The sequence below is a fragment of the Struthio camelus genome, chromosome 3 (assembly GCF_040807025.1).
Source record: "Struthio camelus isolate bStrCam1 chromosome 3, bStrCam1.hap1, whole genome shotgun sequence".
Lineage (NCBI taxonomy): Eukaryota > Metazoa > Chordata > Aves > Struthioniformes > Struthionidae > Struthio > Struthio camelus.
Window position 1 is genome coordinate 119,233,068 of NC_090944.1, and position 20,774 is coordinate 119,253,841.

General features: G+C 45.1%; 1 protein-coding gene across 9 annotated transcripts in view; it reads right to left on the bottom strand.

Annotated features, from left to right (window-relative positions):
- The window catches only part of SPTBN1 (spectrin beta, non-erythrocytic 1), a 148,940-nt gene that overhangs the window by 61,588 nt on the left and 66,578 nt on the right, over nucleotides 1-20,774 (bottom strand). The gene's annotated exons all lie outside the window — the stretch shown is intronic.

Here is a 20,774-nt window from a genome sequence, read left to right on the forward strand (position 1 = left end):
GAAATAAAAGGTGATTTTTGTGGTAACGCACCAACACGCTTTCAATGAATTGGCACCCCGTGCCAGGCTTGTTCGGCCTCGCTTTCTTCGAAGGATCATCTTGCTGCGACGCAAGAAGAAAACAGGAAGTCAGCAACAGCTGCGGCTGCTTTCCAGCGCTCTGGGTGACCGACGACGGCGTTGCCACCACCACCGCCGCCGCCACCGCCCTCGCCCTCGCGGCCGCCCGCTGCACACCCGCCGCGGGCCGCGGCGCCGCCGCCACCCGCCCACCCACCCAACGGCCCGCGCCGGCCAACCGCTCGCCGCCTTCCCCTTCCCGCCGCAGCGCCGTCAGGGCCGGGCCCTTAATAACGAGCGTGCGAACAGGAGAACGGCCAACTCCTCGGAGGGCCCAAACCTCGTCCCAGCCACACAGTACTGCAGAAATAAATACTGCCTGCGCAGGCCAGAACTGCAGCGTCTCCTAACCAAGCTGCCGTTCGTGCCAGCAGCCTAACGACGCAGTTTGCTCAAGCTTGGATCAAAGGGGAAGAAGGCCCAGTACGTCTGATGAGAGGAAATGGTAACCTACCATTTAAATATAGTCTCTGCTAACCTTAAATATATTTTTAAGAACTATTTATAGCAAGTTCCTGGGAATGCTGTATCTGCGTAATTGCTTGTCTACTGCTGGGTCTGCTTGTCTACTACCACGCTTTTAGTAGAAATATTTTTAAAAATGAATGAGTCACAGAATAAAGGCCTTGCAAAAATCTGCTTTTTAAATAAGATTCCAACAGAAGTTACCAGGCCTCCCCTGACCAGATTCGCCAGCTTACGCAGGCCCCAAAACAGCCCTGCAAGTTTGTTTATATGTCCGCAGCCGCTGCCCAGCAGCACAACGCTGAGAGACCCCGGGCGTTACGTTCACCCTGAAGAGATACGAGGATGGACAGGATCCCAAAAATTAAGTTGGACACTGAATGTATTATACACACAAGAAAGCTGTGAAACGTCATTAGGAAGACGTCCAAGACAAAATCTCTGGTCAAAAGTTACGATTATCAGCCACCCTCCAGCTCGACTTGGGATCACGCTAAGAAGTAATGGGGCAGGGAAGAACAGCACTAGATAACGTGTGGTTTTAATAAGAGGAGATGTAGGGTCAGAGCCTCGTTTTGAACAGATTAAAGAGAAGACATGGGAAATATGGCGGTGCACCAAGCCAAGCTGTGAAACCTTTGGTGCCGCTGTGTTAACTGGCACCAGCTTGGGATCGGCCCCGGGAGCCGCCGAGCCCCCAGCCAGGCGCGGGGAGCGTCGGGGGCCGCTCGCAGCCGCGGCCCCTCGGGCTCGCCTCCTGCCGGAGGCCGCAGCCTCCCCGTCACAGGGCCCCGCTCCTGCCCCAGCGCCCTCCTCCCCGCGGGGCCCTACGCCGCTCCCGGCAGCTCTCCCGAAAAGGGCTCCCCAGCCCCATCGGCGGGCCCAAAAGCAGGCGTCAAAGAGGATGTCCCAGGCAGTGGGGGTGCGGGAGAAAAGCTCTCGGCAAAGTGACACCTTCTGCGCTGCCTGAGCATCCTTCCGCTCACCAAATGATCGGTGAGGGACAGGATGGGGACGCTGCCCCCAGGCTCTCCTTCCCCCTGCGGGCCCCCTACGCTTCGGCAGCTTTCCGATTATATGTGTGTTTTTTTTAGTCTAGTTCAAATACAGTTGCTGTCTCTCCCCTTTTTACCTTCCCGTTTCCTCTGTATCGCGCGCTCTGTGGTCCTCTATTTCCTGTTTACAGAGCGCGGTTCAGGAGCTCGGCTGGTTTCTCCGGCTCATCGCCTCCCCACCGCCCCGCGCCAGCTCCCCGTCGCCCCCTCACCTGGCCCCCACCCATCCTCCTTCCCCTCCTCCCAGCGCTCGCTACCAGACAAAAATAGTGAGAAAATCTCTACAGAGACCGCAGCTGCGATGGTTTCAGTGCTGACTCTCTAATTTCCACGTGCTGACCCTACCCCACCGCGTATTTTCATGGGCGTTTGAGCAACTTCACCGCTGCAGCCCTCAACTGCTTTCCTTTGCTTCCTGTCCCCGGTCCTCTCCTGTGATTCACCGGTGGGAACGGCCAGGCGCACCGTGGGCGACGCAGGACGGCCCCGGGTGGCCCCAGCAAAGCCCTGGAGCTCCTGCAAAAACCCTGTGGGACCGCGGGAGAGCCAGCTCCCACCCGCTCGTGGCTTGGGCACAGCCAGCAACTTAGCTCAGAAATGTGTCGCCGAAGAGTCACAGCAGCTCTTTGGGTCTCTAACAGAGCGGTCACCCAGCAAGGGCACTCTTTCTAGCTCACTTGGCACAGGACAAGCTCGCCTCTCCAATTCCCTGCGGGCACTACCGGCCATAGAAACACCTGAGCAGAGAAGGCACAGCCATTTTTACCACCGTTGTCATTTAGCTCCTGCAGTGCTGCATGATATAGTTAGGAAGAACAAGACCGAAGCCTGTTCTGAATGTTACGCGGCTGCGGTTGGTCATGCTAAAACCTCTTCTGATTATTTCCACACGGTATTTCACAACGACTGCAGTTTTTTGCAACCCTTTTACCAACCTCTTCAAACTGATAAACTGTATTTTTCTGCTCTGGTGTTTCAGGTTAAAACATGCATAGAATTAAAAGCAATTAATTTTAGTTTGGGGCTTGGGAGAGAGAGAGAGAGAGAAAAAAAGAAACACATACAGAAAACCAGTACTTAACAGCTAAGCACAGAACATAACTATTATTCTTTTCATGGGTACTGCTATGCAAAAAGCTATACTCATCCATAAGGATGATATCATAGACTTAACATAAGTGACGAGCCCTGAAGCGCTATTTATGAATCTCATATGATCGTTTTGACAAATGTCCTTCAGAGCTTCAAGATCACATTTTCAGATTTTGAAGATTAATTAAAACTAGAGGATATGGGTGGTGCTCCAAGTGTCCTGCAGCTTGTGTAAACATTTGTTTCCCAAGGGTAATGAGAAATGCACAACATGCAAAACATGCACAGCAGGGAAACGGAAGCAGCTCTCACAGCAGTATTGATAATAGAGAATCCAACTTATCTTGAAGCAACACTAGGAAGGAAATTTCCTTTATGCGGAAACCTCCATGACAATACTACCAGCACATGGGGGCTTGCAAACTGCAGCTTTGTGACTGTGATAAATCAAGGACAGACTTTGTTTAAGAGTTCAGTAAATAAGCAGGAGTTTGTTCACTGAAACACATAAAACAAGGCTGTGAGAGCTCACAAGCAGTCATCTAGCCCCTTCACCAGCTGAAGGGAGTCATTTTTCCCCTTTACCAATTTGATGGGAAAAAAAAACAGACAAAACATAGGCAACTTTCTGAAAGACAGAAGCCAGACTTGTCAGGAGCTGAATCCCCCATGCAGGATTGCAGGAAGGGGCTCACATACACCATCTTCTCCTCGCGGTGACACACGGGCAGCTCCGCCAGCTGTGCCAGAACAATGGAGAATTTGCGTTAGTGAATGTCCTGGAAGATGCTTGGCTCCAAAATCCAGCTGGAAGAAACCCAGGCCCCATAGCCCCTTTGCTGCTCCCACGTGCCAGAAAGCATTATCAGCCTCCATCTTTTCGCATGACACCAGCACCAATTGCTGTTGTGGCAAAGGCCTCATTTTTCTAAAAACTGCTTGAAGACAATCTGCTTCTTTCCATTCTGGTCAAACCACATTTTGAACAAAGTGACCTTGAATCCATTTAAAACTGAATTGCAGACATGCTTGGCACACGCTGCTGCCAGTGCAGCGCAGGTAATACGACTTCCAGCATGTAAAAGCTATTGCCAGCACCTGCAATGCAAAACTCTCCGCACCCAACCAGACAAGCTGCAAAGGGAGTGCTCGGAAAGGAGCCGAAATGCTCCTGAAGAACATACAAAAATGAAGAGCTTTAAAGGAAATTTGAAAAAAATATCACACATCCAGGACTAACAGCAGGGTGCTGAGCGCTCCCGTTGCGTTGAGCGTGCAGCTGCCTTGCGAGTGCCCAGTGTTTGGAGGCCGGCTAGCGGCACACACCACAAAGCCGCCTGGCCGGTCCAGGTGATGGGCAGCTCACTCTACAGCTTACCAGCATTTGTGCATCCAGATAACACGTCAAGCAAGGCAAATTAAGGATAAATGTTCATCTCTAACTCCAAAAGCTGCATCTCCTGCAGCTTTTTTACTCTCCAAGTTGGAAGTAGTTTCTCTGGCTTCAAATTATTATTTTTTTCACTATCGCAACACACGCAGATGGTGCGCGCCCTACGTGAAACGCTGCTAAATACACTGACTCCGAGATCAGACGAGCGTTGCTCCAGGCGCACCACTTGCGATGATATTCAGTATCCACAGCTTCTCCGAGTCCCTCCAAACGTAGCCTAGGTTTAAGAGTGCACAGAAGGAAACAGAGCTTGCTTTCACAGGACGACGTTCACATTACCGTTGGATTGCAGGCTGTAGGATACCACTGCATGTTTTCTCACCGATGTGAGGAAGCGGAGCTGAGCAGCAAACAGGATTCACAACTTGACCGATTCCAGCCAAGCTTGAAAGTTTTTCTGTTGAGAAGGACGCCTGGGAAAATGGCATACCAGCGAGCTGGGCCAGACTATTTTGATCGATCTTTTATCAGGAAAGAACAGGAACGTGTTTAGCGTGACAGCCTTGGCCGCGTATCGGCTATGTTATCGGGGGGCTGCTGGCGGACGGACGAGGTGAGCGCCTGCGGTGCCCCGGGAGGAGCCCAGCCTGGCTCAGCGCAGGGCACGGCTGCGGTTTTCGGCCGGCCCAACTCCGCTCTCAAGCCCTCGGGGCCCCAGCGCGGCCAAACGCCCCAGCCCTGCAATCCCCACCTGGCAAACAAGTCTCCAGCCGGAGAAATGGCACGTTTCTGCAACGGCCATATGGTCGTCCTGCAGCCAAAAGCGCTCAGCAGCTCCCCTGCCACCTCCAGGCTAGATTGGGAGTGCCGCTCTCTCCTTTAACTGCATGTAAAACATTTCTAACATGGGACTAACTTCTGCTATTTAGGCAGCCTTGAGTTCAGGCTTGCACAAAATACATCCACTGGAGAGACGTCTGCAAGTCCTCACCCTGTGCGTGGCACGCATTTTATTTCCTTTTTTTGGTACGTCGTCCCCTTAACGGATCTGCCCCCACAGCTGGTAGCAGGCAGGACACAGTCAGAGCTCATTTGTTCGCCACCCTTTTAGCGGGGTTACGGGAAAAGAACAACGCTGGCTGCTCCCAGCTCTTAAATTCCCTGTCCAAACAGAGGGACGTGTGCTCGGAGGAAGCTGGGGATGAGCCGTGGCCCCGGCCTGGGGTCTCTGCCGGCGGGAGGCTGAAGCAGGGTTTTGCACATGCGTGACGGATTCGGGAGGTCCCACCCCCGGCGGCGACCCCAACCCGCTCCCTCGGCCGGCACCTGGGACCCTCTGCAGGGCACCGCAAAGCACGCAGCACTAAATATAGCCCAGAGGGAAAAGCAGGGCCCTGGTACGGCCCAGAAACATCTGCACCAGCACAGCTGAGGAGAGAAACATCTGCACAGAGAAAGGCTCACAGAACGATGGCCTTTTTACGCAGCTACTACACATCTTGTCTTCATAAATGTAGCAGTAAGAAGCCCCCGCAGAACATGTATAAGCACATGCAGTCAAGCATCTATGTACATTCACAGATAATCTAAATTAAAATACACTGGAATCAACCAACAGCAAAGAAAATTATGGCAGAAGGAGGGATCATCCAGTGAGAAGGAGGACTGCTAGCTGTTCTTAAAAAAAAAAAAAAAAGGAAGAAAAAATGAATTTCTCTTAACAGTCAAGTGTCCTATGACTGAATATCTTCCCTTTAATAGCAAGGCAATAAAACTGAACAGTGGATGCTGCTTTCCTCTAGCTGCAGATAATGGCTCAGGACTGAACGCAGGAGCTGATAAAAATGGAAAGAAAGGAGAAACATAGAAAGCAGAAGTTCGTAGCAACACATAGGCGCGTAGGCAAGCAACAGACTAAAATGTAACCTGCAGGAAGTCAAACTAGGGGATTTTATACATAATTACACATGGGCACTACACTTGGTAACAACCAGCTGAACTTCAAAAATAAAAGAATATACTTCATTTTCACATTACTCTTTCAGGCAGTTCAACATGGAGAAATGGTTGGTGCTGATGGTTTTGATGCAAGTATCGTGTATTCGTTACGGATATTTTATGGCACAAAGTAATCTTTGAGGCAACTTTCCCATCAAAAATGGTGAGATTACACTGGGGGTTTTACAGGCTTGAACATGAATTTGACCAGAGCTTGAACGTTGAACATGAGCATGAAAGATGACAAAGCAAAGAGGTGATTTTGTTCATCCTGTGTTTAGGTGGTGATTTCATTAGGAGCAAAATCCTTGCTGCTTTCCTGACTCTGCTACACAGAGACTATTGTTCAACCAGGCTGTGTGTTCTGCAATCCATTCCCATTTACGAGGTGGCACCAGCCAGTTTTTAAATCCTATTAAATATCTACCCGTCTCTATTAAATGTTACATCACATGACTATTCTCACTGCTGAAAACGCACTGAAAAGAAAAGAGGGAAAGCCAAATAATGCAGCGTGTGGAAAAAACAATTCTGCTCTTTTCTCTTTGATGTCACTAAACCTCACTCAAACAATAAAATGATGCACAGAACAATGTCCGGTAGCCGGCCAAGCATTAGGGACGGTGGAAGGGCAGGTCCTCTCATTGTCTTTATTTTTACACAGAGTTTATGGCACTCTGGTGTCAGCAATATAAAAATAAACCTTCTGAAAGCCAGCTTCAGATTCCCATAGAAGAATGATTATGTCCATCTGCAAAAGGCTGCTGTACAGTCTCCCATGGCAATAAATGTAACGTAACAGTCACCTGGCGTCAACAGATTAGACTGGTGGAAGAACACAGCCTGTTTTTTTTTTTTATTTTCATTTTTTAATTCAGAAGATAAGAATGACATATGTAAGCAGGTTTAGAGGGGAGAATATATGCTCAGCTTTCTCTACATTGGTGTAAACTATGTGAGTTGCATGTTTAACTTCAGGAATTTTGGAAGATAAAATTGGATAAATATCTCCTGTGTCATGACCAACTCCTGGCTATTGAAAACACCATAAACACAACAGCCCACTTCATAAACATTAACCATTCACCTTTTTTCATTGTACTCTGGGATACCAGCTGACTTCTTGTTTTCTGGAATAAACTGCAAGGCAGCTACAAAAAAACAGCTTTCTAATGGACAGTTAAGATGGCTTAACATCCTGGGCGCTGCTCTTAGAAACACCCATACCCATCTTCAGCTTTAAACACCATCAGCTCCCCTGATTTAAATATAACTAACTGATCACATACTTAAAGTCCACTACCAGAATAAAAGTTCAAGAGGACCACTGCCTGAGCTATTGTATTAGGAGAAAAGATGTTACAAAAATGTTTTTACAGCAAAATAGCCAGAACGCAGTTGAATAAAGAAATAACTTTATGGTCTAATGAGTGTCCAACATACAGTTCAAACGGACCTCCTTTTAAAAGCAGCGTGAAAAATACCTTACTGTTGTTCATGTTTAAAATAAAAGGATAAAAATTCCTTATGGCTGATTTGATCCTTAGTGTTTTACAACACTGTCTGCCATTCTTTCCTTTGGGTAACAGAGAAATTACTTCATTAAAAGGAGCATGGAAAAAGCATCGGCCAGTCCCAAGACACTGACTGCGAAATTCCCACGAAAGAACAATGCAAAGACTGAGGTCACAGCAGTATTTGAAGTACGCGCAGTCTTGTGGGGTCTTCGTTGTTTCCTTTAAAAAACATTATCAACATAATGCAGGGAAGTGCCAAGGGTTTTTTTTGAAGGTAGGAGGGTGGTATTATTCTTCGTACATGCCCCACCCACTGTCTAATCAGCAACACTACCAAGGCAGAGAGCAAGGGTTGGCACTTAGGCAGAGAACATGCCAGGTACTTCACTATATTAAAGTTCATCTTATTTCTTCTTATGTTCAGCAAAACCAGCAGAATGAAAGAGTTTTTATAATGGAACCCTGCTTTTTTTAGAGGAGAAAAAACAAGGGAAGGGATTTTTTTAAATTGATTTTTCTGTTGTTCACTTTTTCTTTCAGTCCTCCTCCTTTTCTCCTCAGCTGCAGATAATGCTTGTTCTGATCTCAGCATTCACACCCATGACTACAAGCAATCTCCTATTTCTATAATTCAACTATGTTACCAAACCAGGATCCTCCTTATCTAGGTGTTTTGAAATATGAAATTATAACTGTTAACTAGAGATGAGTCAGTAAGGGATGGGCATCAGGATTCAGTGTTCACCATAAAGACAGGGAAATAGATGCTGACACTCATCATTTATAGAGCGTTAGTACAACTTTAGCAAGGCTTTTGATACTTTCACCCATAGTATCCTGACATTCCCATTGATGAGATAAGAACTACGTGGGTAGGCTAGAAGGTGGGGGTGAAATCAGCTGGGCAGCCAGGCTGGAAAGGTTGTGGTTCAAAGCCCAGCTGATGGCTGGATTCTACCCAGGGGCTGATTATGGGGCTCATACCGCTTAACATCTTCATTAACGATCTGGACGACATGGTGGCACACGCCCCCAGTAAGCCTGCAGATGTCATCGAATTTAGGGGAGAGGCTGATGACCATGGAGGGCAAAACTGCTGATCAGAGGGACCTCGACGGGCTGGAGAGATGCACTGATGAGAGCCTCAGGAAGTTCAGCAAAGGCAAACATCTAGTCCTGCCTCAGAGACTGAATAACCCATACGGCGGTGCCAGCTGGGGCGCAGCTGTGCAGAGAAGGACCTGGGGGTCCCGGAGGACACCAAGTTGACAATGTGCCCTCACAGCAAGGGGGCCTCACACTTGGCTGTACTAGCAAGAGGGCAGCAGGACATGCAGGGTGGTGAGCCTTCCCCTCCTTCAGCACTGGTGAGACACACCTGGTGCACTGGGTCCAGGCCGGGCTCCCCGGTAAAAGAGAGAGACAGAGATTCTGAAGCAAGTCCAGCAGAGGCCATCAGGATGGTCAGGGGCTGGAGCACAAGACGTGTGAGGAGGGGAGAACTGGGTTTGCTCAGCGTGGAGAAAAGGCAGCGAAGGGAGGATTTTACTGCTATCAGCAACCACCTAATGGACGGAGCCAGACTCTTCTCAGAGGGGCATGGTGAAAGGACGTGGGGTGACGCACCCAAGTCGCAACAAAGGAAATTCTGATGCGATAGCAGGAAAAATGTTTCCATCACGTGGGGGTTTCAGACATTGGAACCAGGCCCAGAGAGGCTGTGGGATCTCTTTCTCGGGGATATTCAAAACTCGACAGGACAAGGCCCTACGCCACATGATCTAATGTTGAAACTGACCCTGCTTTGAGCGGGAGCGTTGGACTAAATAAACTACCGATGTCCCTTCTAGGCTAAATTATTCTATGGTTCTATGAATTTTAGCACACACAAACAAAAATAGGCCAGAAAACTGATTGGCTAATATTCCCATGGAACACCATTGAGGGATTTCAGAGAGCTATAAAGTCTTTTCCTTCATCTGAGGTACAAGTTGAGACATTACATGGAGTCAAAAGTCAAATTGGTGGTATGTCTTGACTATGCTTCTTTAAATACTCATTGCAATCAGAAAGAAAAATAGATGAAAGAAATGCCAAAGGTCTGTTGGTTTCATGCTTAAATCTAATTGCACTTTAATGAAAGAAAAGCATGAGTAGAAAATAAATAAATCTATGATGAATGCATTTAATCCTTTCAAAATATTAAATCTGTGTGCTAAGAGATGTTATCATTATAATTAGTTGCTGTTAAATTATAATTTTCATTATCACAGAAATATTTGAAATGGAAGAACATGTATTTAAACAACCACTGTGTTGATCAGGGATTAATAATAGTTCCAGTTTAACAGGCTGACTTCATAGCCTTGCTGCACAATGTGTTTGGTTCATCCAGTTTCCATGGTCACAGAATAATTTACAAACGTTACTTGCATGCTATATTGTAGAGTCAGACACACTACGCTGTACTGATGGGTTGCTGGATAAAAGCAGTTACACCATAGGTAAGCCAGGCTGTGGCTCAACGTGCTTGAGGTCTAAGCTAAAGTCCTGAAGGCACCCCCCCACAATGAAAGCACAGTGAGTAATAGCAATAAAAACACTGCAGATTGCAACAAAAATTACTTGTATAACTGAAGGAACCTACGATATTTATAACATGCTGTTATTTCTGAGAAGAGAGTTTTTAAAATTAATGAAATTTAATGAGATTTGAAACAAACTGCTAATAAGAAGCATTAGAGGAAAAATCCTTAATCCTCTCTGGCTCTAATCTGCAAAGCCATCATGCAGAGCTCCAGCTGAGATCCTGGAGTTTGTGTCTTGGGAGACTGGTAGAGCTGATGCCTTCACCTGTTGGATAGCTTGAGAAAAACTCCAAAAAGTCAAACTACCATGCAAACTTTAACAAACACATTCTGATCAGTCGCTCCATATATTACATTTTTTCTATAAGTCCTTCCATGTCCTATGTACTTTCCTGTGACACGAGGTACAAAGGAGTTGCAAACACATTCTATTTCTTCACCTCAAGATTTTCCTGTTGGTCTGCTTGATTCCAACATACTGTCACTTACTTGACTGCTTTCAAGGGACAATGGGGCATGACTAGGCAAATCCAATTTCGTTTCTGGAGTTATGCCACAACAGGGAAAAAAAGATGCTTTTCCAGTAAGGTATTTCTTGTCCGTGTAATAACTTTCAAAGTAGTAACAAATTGAAGCAAAAACCTCCCTACGTTTAAAATTCTCTCTGATATTTAAAAGACAAGGTAAATTGGAAGGAGTTAGTTCAGTAAAATTATGCTTAGAACATCTTGAATGTGTATCTTCATCCAGAAACATCATCTGTTTTTCTAGTCTTAAAAGTGGATTTGTGAAGTGTACTGGATTATGCAATACATTCCCTACACAAACTGTAAAAGCTCTGCACGGGTACAAAGGTGTGGCTTCAGGTAAAGTCACCCATGAGAACCCCACAAAATTTATGTTCACAGTCTTGTTTTAAAATTTTCTTCAACACAATAAGAAAAGTAAGTGCACAACTTTAATGTAAAGTTCGGTATGATCAGTGCAAGAAGCGTTCAGACACCCCCAATCAAAGTCATTTCACTCATGCCACCTTAATTGTATTGCATGCAGATCACATATTCTGGGCTTTTTTCCCCCAAATGTAAATCTGGCTATGTTTTTATTTTACATACTACAAAATACGGAGATTAATAAAGGCACAGACAGAGCCTAAGGACTTCTGAAAGCTGAGTGTCTGATTAATGCTCCTGAGCGTCCTTTAATGTGATTTTAATGCCATTAAAAATAATTGAGGTATTGGTGCAGCACACAACTTTGGCACATTTGCCTTAAGTATGTGAACAGGCTCTTTGAACTCACTGAGACTGTTTGTGTGCTTGTACCCAAAATAATCTTACACACCTTCACGTCCAAAATACACGGAGACATATGTGCACATGGGCGCCCGCTCATGAAATAACTGCACCAAAATAGGGGCCAGAAACTTGCTAAAATCCAACAGGATATAAAAACTCCAAAACATGAAAATACACTTACGACACATATTTGGAATGGCAGTTTGTACGCAGCCTCTCTGTGTGCCTTATTTGCGTGTTCCTAAAGCCTGAGACAACGGTGCGATTTTCAGGTCTCCAAACTTATGAGCTCACAGAAGCCTGACTCAAAAACAAGAGCAGCTTACGCATAAGAAAAACGCTCCCTGAATACACCGAATATGAGGTCCACAGTGACCTGCAACTGGTGCCAGGGAAATGTATTTAAACTTGGCAACAGGAGCTAAACCAGAAGGGAAAGTTTACCTAAGCAGCACACAAAACAAAAGGTATTCTGGCTTTAGGTAGTTCATAAGCATACACTTGAAAACGGTGCTAACAAATGGTTGGAGTCAACTGTGGCCACAGAGACTGGAGGAGAGGTGAAGCACAGCCCGTACGCAACCCACCGAAACGGGTACAGCAAAGACTGTACTGCGTTGTCCGGTCGTTTTACTCATTCAGGTAAAACACTGAGGACAAACATGCTTTCTCGCCTGCTGTTTTTATTTTGTGTTGCTAGGACCATCAGGCAGGTGTCCTGGCCCTGCCATGCCAAGCACAGCATAGTGAGAAGAGCTCTCCTAGCTGCTATTATTTAGAAAAAAGTGTCTGCAGCAAGGGCCTGGCTGGGACACAGCTGGCCCCAGGTGGGGAGGATCCATGAGCATCTTTCAAGTGGCACAAAGTGTCAATAGCCACAGCCATCAACGCACTGGCAAATAACAGTGCAACTAGCCTGTTAAGAGCAAATTTTCATTTAAAACTGGCGCTAGCCATGATACGTTGACAAAGCGTGACTTCTTGTATGAGAAATTGTTTGCAAAAAATTTTTTTCTGATGCGGGAAAAAAAAAATAACTTTTTTTATGATTTTCTTTTCATCTTTCTTTTACATTCTCCTGTTCTCTTTCTGCCTTTACATGAGCCATGCTCCATTTCCAAAGAACTTCAAGACTACCAATACAACAGCAGCTTTACAGAGCTCCATGTCATAACACAAAATGCAACAACTGTGCCCTCTGGCACTGACTCCTCTCCGACATTCAGAATTGCCATTGCATTATTCCACTGAGTCAGATGAGACTCCCATTGATAAAAAAGGGTGTAACTGAAAGAAGGCCACTGTTAAATACGAGAGTAAAAAGGAGTAAGCCTGGTCTGCCATATACATTGTGTACCCTCATCCATGCCTACTCTACATACAGAGTTTGTCCCAGTGAGTGTTAGTCAAGCACCATGCATTATCTTAAATTACGTTGCTACCAAGACCCTTCTGAGGATAACTTCATGCTTTCCACCAAAGAAGAGATGCATGCCTTGCTTCTGCTTGGTACACCGTTTTAAAGCCGAGAGACTAACTCCCATAAATAAAGATGTATATCCTGGAGATTTGATAAACATCCTATCAGTCATCATTATTTATTTATTGGGGGGAGGGGGAGGGGGAAGAGAGGATTTAGTACTACGTGAGTAGCAACAGATTTCAGGAAGAAATATGCCACCTCTTCCACGCCACGCTCCACATCCCCCTCCGAGAACTGCTGCCCTAAGACTTCAAGCGCCAGCCATGAGCAGGCACACCCGGATGCAGCCAGCGTGTCCTCTGGTATTAGACACTGCCAGATTATCGCTCCACCTGTAGAAGCGGCCGTCGCCAAGAGGTTGCCTCGGAAACAGGTACAGAATTGTCTCGACACCTTGCCACAGTCGCGTAAGAATTTTTTAAAATTGCTTCCTTGTGCTAAAAGCAGAGCCCCTCTCCCCTCCCCGTCACCGGTGAGGCCGCGAGTGTGGCTCGCCCCGGCTGGGCGCGTGGAGAGGCGGGGGCTGGCACCCAAAACCCACCCCGAGAAGGCAGGCGCAGGTCCCCGCAGCCATGTCGGAGGAAACCCCGATACACTTCCCACATCCTCCGGACTTGAGATTGGAGCCTCGACCTAATCAGACGGGCTCCACTTAGTCAAGGAGTCAACACGTACCCCATGGCTCTCCGCAACGTGGCCGGCCCCAGCCCGCGGGCACGGCCTGGCACTGCACGGCACGGCACGGCCGCCCCCGGCACAGCCTGCAAGAGCAGGAAGCCCTTCCCCTCCGCACGTGCCCTGGCGGTGCAGACATCATCCCCGCAAAGAATTACATTTATTTAAAGAACTTGAGACCCTTAACACTTAAAGGTAGAGTTAACCCAAATTATTTAACTCCCCAGTAAATAAGAAAAGCACAAAGGTCAGAAGTTCAGCATGAAACCAGTGTCTGACGTTTCTAGACACCTCCCCTATTTATTCAGAGCCTTACTTCATTGCCATTTTATGATGATTATTACTCATGCTAAATTGCAATCAAAGTACAGTCACATCCGCAATTTCAGTGAAGTTTCTTTCATTATATTGCCAGACAATCTAGAAGGATTCAAAGAGGAACACACCCTGGAAAATAATGGCTGTCGCACTAACAGAGCAAGTCTAGCTTCCCTGGAAACAACCATGGAAAGATATTTACCTAGACGTGGAATAAATAATTACCCACAGCAAAACCATAGTTAGCTGGCTGCAGAGGAGGTGGGCACGTTTTCACTTTCCCTTTTTTCCTGGAATCAAGTCACTTTCAAATTGTACTCAAGAAGTGGACACACTCCCTGGAGCAAGAAGGACACAAAGAACTGGACTTTTATTTTTTGATAAGGGGAAGGGAAAGACTGAACCCAACATAACGATATACCAGGGTGGAGAAGCTGAAACCAAAGAGGAGCAGTTATTTGAGAAGGACGAATGAGACGGCCTGAATGCTGGAGATAAAATCCTATGAGCAAAGCCCTAAGCACTGTACAGACATGGACATTCACTACCTTTAGTGGGGCAATCTTGGTTTAAACTATCTGAGAAGGGGATTCTGTATATTAACTGACTTTCTGAAGAGTTTGCCAAGCCATAAAGTTAAATTTAAGAATCTTTCTTAAACCAAAATTTTTTTTTTTGAGAAAAATCTGTGCAGTGAGGACTTGTTTGGAAGCGATACACAGAAAAACTCCTAATCTCTTTGTAAGAAAGCTAAATTTTGCATTTAAAAAAAAATCTTCAGAGACATAAGAGTATCCCTCTAATACGCTTACATAAGAGTTGTGGTAATACAGAAATTTTTGTACCTTGTCACCACCTTTGATATGCAATTCTCTGGCAATTCTACTTGAAGACTCTCTAAAACAAACAAAAATCACCAAAATAAAATCCTCAGAAAATTTGCCCTGACATTCTTACAATTTCCAAAGCAGAGATTCTTGTGGTCTTTCTAGTTTGTGGACAACAAACCTGATTCTGGCGCAACACCATTTGGAACGATACCTCTTCTGTCTGCTAATGTAGGACATGCACAAAATTTGCAAGTAAGACTTTAAATTTATGACTTATTCTTCCCTCCAGCCAAGTTAGATCTTAATACGCAATCTGGCACTGCTTTTAGTAAAGCTGTATTCTACTGCTTCAGACATTAGATAGAAAATTAAGTCTGTCAGGTACAAGTTTGTTGTGTATTAGTAAATGGGCCTGTGCTCTCAAAGAGTTCCTGCTCGTGTGTGTATATATTTTTAATGAACCAACCAAATTTGGTTGAACACAAAATTATCTAGATTTCCAGTAATCTCATTTCAGAATTAAAAGGCTGTTCAGTAATGCCAGGTCTTTCACAAGACCTTTCAAAAGCTGTGAGCACGGCCTCTAGACTCTGCCAAAGTTACTGCATGGATGGCTGTTTAACTGCACTGTTCCCCTCAAAAACTGAAGGGCTTTTTTCTTCAAGCTTTTTCTCTAAGGGGAACAGTGGGGCATTCAGCGCGTCTACGGAGACTGGTTCATATTAGCTTGGCCGCAGTAGCTCTCTCCCAACAAAGGACGCTCTCAGCCCGGGATACCCTTGCTCCAGCAGCAGCTCCACGAGGCCTTTCGTGCGGGCGCGGGCTCCCCCGGCCCCCGCGACCTCCCAGTCCACATCAAAAGTCACGAGCGAGAGCGGTCACATCCCTCGCGGTCACATCTGTGCGTGCTGCGCCAGTGGAAGTGGAACAATTCAGCTACGGGCATCCTTGGGAGCAGGGGGCTCCTGGTCCGAGCCTGTCCTCGCGTGCCCTCCTGAATGACATCTTGGGCACCACAGAGGACACGGGGCCGAAGGAGGACATTACATGGGGCATTGATGCTGACTGTGTCCAGCACGCAAGGGAAAGTACACGTTCAAAGCCGAGCTAAGAGCAAGACCCTCCTCCCCCTGAAACATCACCTTTCCGGCCACCACTTGAGTAGCCCACAGGTTTCCTGTTCTGCCCCTTTGCTCTGAAAGGGCTGCCGCTTTTTAGAGCTGGGAGGAGAGCTGTTTGTTGAGGACCTCTTAGACAGCCTTAATCTTTGGAGTCATTACGCCACTTAACTCGGACAAGGAGACTGGGAAATGGACCGTTACCTGCCAGCCCCGGGCATTAATTTCCAAATGAAATTCCAGCTTTGATTTCTTGTGGGAAGAACAAAGGAAACTCTGAAACACTTTATTTATTTTATTCTGTCTCCCTGGTCACAGCTTTTTAAGTTGTCAGAAGCCAACACTTGATATTTTGCTCAACAATTTTCCCAAACCTGGTTATTCAATATACAGAGATCATTCATTTTCACATAGGGAAAAAAGATGTCATTGCTATACCCTGATATTGAATAACTGATATTGAATACTTCTCAATTCAGCTTAAATAGGAACAAAAAGACCTTCAGAGCTATTAGTAATTAAATACTCTTTCAGCGAGTTGGTTCAGATCAGCCTCCAGAAAAGGTTACTGCACCTTCCTACACAAAATGCAGAATCAGAGCACATGGGAAACACTCTATTAAACCTATGTCCTGCACTGTAATGATAGAAGAGTAGTTTAGTACAGGAAATAGGAAAAGTGTGTGTGTGGGGGGGGGGGGAGGGTGTGAAAAATGCCGCAAATTTGTAACATGTTTTTCTTCAACATTTCTCCTTAGCTTAGGAAGCATTTCTTTCAGTTTACTTGTCAAAGCATGCATCTGAGAGGAAAGAGAAGGATGAAAAGAACAGAAGAAGAAAGCAGGAAATCACAAAATAGATTTGACAAAGAATTCAGGAAGGAAAGTGTATCATTGTTTTGGCTTTTTTAATCACCACTTTCATCTGGTTGTAGTCTTTTTATATGGCTCCACTTTCCACAGAAGTTAATGGTAAGAACCACAGTTTGAATGGGGTTTTGGGACAGAAGTAGTATTTAGAATTGGACTCTGTATTCCTATGTGGTTATAACATGCCTATAAAACACTGGGATTCTCTGGAATTTAGCTTATTTGAGGCATCCAATACAGAAACACAAAGGCTCAGTCCCTATGCTTGCACAAACCACGGCGTTTCTAGAGAGACAGAGCTATGTGGATTTACACCAGTAAAGAACAGGATACAAATTATTTTGCTGTTCTAACCCTGGCAACAAATCACCCCCCGGGGTATTCAAAGATCATCATGTGAAAATATTTGCTTACGAGACTTTGTTTACTTCACAATTTCAGAGCCACAAAAAGTGCACTGGAATTGCCTTTTTAACAAAACTGTGCTCCAGAGCCTGAGTTTCTTGTTTGTTCTAAAATGAAGTTTCCTAACCACACAGCTAAAAACAAATATTACAAACATAACCTAAACAGAAACTGAGGAGAACAGACTGCAAAACAACTGAGGGAACCGCTCAAAGTTCTGAATTTTTGCAGTTATTTCAGCGAAGAGCCAAACCCAATTTAAATGTTCATTTTTTCAACTATATCAACACTGACCATTTTACCCCACTTCTGTGTCATTTTAAATTGCTTTCCGCATCTTCAAAAGTACCAAACCCATAACTAGAAAGGTAAGGTTCTGGAAAACTTGGGTGAGAAAGCAAAGATAAAACTGACATCTTCAGTAGCTACAGGGTTGTCGTAGCTACAGGGTTGTCGTAGCTACAGGGTTGTCAAAATCTATTTTATTTCTCTAAGAATGAGACAGTTCTTAGTCCTCATTTAGTTAACATACAGAAAGAACCACTGCATAGGTACCTGTGAAATAAATACAAATTACTAACTTCACGATAACAATTTATCTAGTAGTAAAGGTGGAACTGCCAAGCTATCCTGAACAGAAGTTTAAAACAGGTAAAATACAAAATAATAACATGTTAGACTTCATTTCTCACTGCTCATTCTAAAAGAAAATCTTTCACAAGAACTTTCTTTCAAGTTTTCCTAGAAATTTCTCATTTATTTCGTTTTCAATATCAGGCTTGGGAGAGAATGACAGTGAAGGGTTTGAATGTTTTCTTCAAGTTCCTGGGTGCTTTTGAATTTTAGCCTTTGTAAATAAAACCAAGCTTTCCTTCATAGATGTGTTATATATCTCCTAGGCAAAAATTAAAAGACATGGAGGGAGAGTTAGCTAGTTTATATGAAATATAATTAATAGACAACATGCGTGGCCACTGAAGCAAGGCTTTCGCTTCCGGCTACAGTGGCTTCATCGGTCCCTATTTGAAGGATCGGCACAAAACACAAAGAATGCCTGTCCCCTGCTGTAACGTTTAGGACTAGGAATAAATACCGGAGTCTGTGTCTTTCCGCAGCCTTTACAGGGTAACTGTAGGCTTTTTCCTCCAGCAAGGGCAGAAGTGATAAGGCAGCTCTAAGTAGCTTTGTTTCATTGCAGTTCTCTACATCAGTTCTGTGCGAGAGCTTCCCATACATCGGTAAAGGGAGGTATGAGGATGTGGAAAGAGTTTGGCCATAGTTTGTATTTGATTTTTGTCTACTCATACAAGTCCTAGCAAGTGATTTGCTACAAAATGTCCATTTTAATGCAGAACTTGGACATGCTATTACTACATCCAGCCAGTCATTTCCTCCAATCTAAATCTCTAAATTGCAGCCTCAACTAGTTGGCAAAACTACTTTTTATAACCTTATTCCAACAACTGCACCTTATCTAAATATTTCTAGACAGAGAAGACTTTCACCCAATTTCAGTTACCATCTTTGTTTCGGAAGGCTAAAATACTATAAAATTGAGTCTAGTACTCAGATGTTTGCAGAAATGCTTCGTATTAGAAAGGGCCCAACCACAATACACAGAAACACACATTTGAAACACTGCATTTGAGATCACTTAACACCTCTTTGTAAACCTCAGAAGGTACCAGCGATTTAGCTATGTAACCTGTGTTCATACGTTCACTGAAAACAGAAGGCTGAACTATGCTGTGACACATGCAGACTCTGTAAGGGTTACACAGGGCGTAAAACTAAGCCAAATTTGCTACAGGAATACGAACTTACTTGCAACTTAAATTGGAGTGAAGGAGCGAAAGGAGTAAAACAGACTAATTTCGCCCAGAACGAAATGCAACCTTCCCCCATTTCACCTCCAGCAGAAATTACCATGACAAGAAATGCCAGTGACCAATTTGGCAGACAAAGTAGGATGTCCTTCAGTAATTGCTGCCCGTAGCTATGCAGGTCACTGCTAGTAAGCGACTGTGAAATCCTTTAGAAGGTAAAGCTCGCAACAAGGAAAGCAATTGTTGAGACTACGTCTTTTCAAGAGACACCCACGAAACTTCAGCAGATCCAGGGTGCAGCAGCAGATCTCACTGCCCTAACACAGGCTGGGACTTCAGCAGCTCTTGCAAACTTTTTGTCAGTGGTCAATGGGCGCTCCCTGAGTCCCCAGGCATAGGTAGAGATTTGGGAAAAAGATTGCAGATCAATACTTTCATTGAATAACAGACTGCTTGCTTTTGCAGAAAGAGCTATGGGGAAGCCCTACTTTGCAGTAGAAAAAGAAAAATGGCCGGGAACCTTCTCTGCCGTTCTGCAGCCTGGATGGGAACAAATCTATGCATACAGATCATTGTATTATTGAAGCCGATTACCGCTATTACCACTGCCCACTTAAAAATAGAAACAGGGCGTCTCTCTCTTTCTGCCAAACTGGAACCCCGACCAAACCTACCTCAGGTCAGCGCAGATCAAAGGATTACACGTGTGAGAAGCTCCTCTGCCCAAGGGCACCGCTATTAGAGTAAGGCTTGTTGCCCAAAACACCTAAGATATGCATATGACTGCGTTTTGTTTTCTCGTACAGTTAGTACTGTGTAGCCACATTCACTCTTCCAATGAAGTATTTATTTCAGGAGGATTGAACAGACTCCATCACATTTTGTTTGTGTCTCTGTATACATAATGCATGTTCTTGTTCCTTCCTCCTCTGGGGGAAAAAAACAACAACAAAAAAAATCCTTTTGAAAGCACTCTAAACTTATCCTGAAACAAGATGTCACTGCTTAGTAAGAGGGAAACTACAGAAGGCCTGACCCCAAAAGGAAAGGCACCCAACTCCATGCGGTGACTTTGGCAGCTCCTCCGAACCTCCCCCAGGAAGGGTGAGTGTGTTGCTCACGCTGGGCTCTGCCCCCCGCCATATGCAAAGTTTGCCTTCCAGTAGTTTCTGCGCCTACCCACGAAACCATGTTTAGAACTGATTGAAAGCCTGCTTAAACACCTCTAATGGGAAAGGTGGATCACCTTTTCTACAACCTTATTTCAGCGCTCACTACGTTAGGCCTCAAGTTTTTCAAACCACGTTATTTTTAAACGCACTCAAAAGTAATAATAAAATAAAGGATAAAATAAAAGCACTTCCATCCAGGCAGCCTGGTCACCAAACCATTTCGGACTCCTATTAAAAATTAACAATTTCCAATTTGAAATACAGAATCAAAAACTAAAAAAAAACTAAAACAAAAAATACCTAAGTGTACCACACAATAAGGTACCTCATACAGCTCCTTTGAAAGCTAGCTTTCCTCTGGGGATTTGCCGGGAGCAGAAACCTAGCTTTCCCCCTCCCCAGGGATTTTAACTCCATAACTGCCACTGAAAATTTCACACCTATGACACAGCCTTAGAGCTCCGACCACACTTCCCCATTACCCTGCAGGAACTGATAAAGCCACTGAGCTACTAAGTGTCAGAAATGTTAATAAATACCACACTGCCCTGT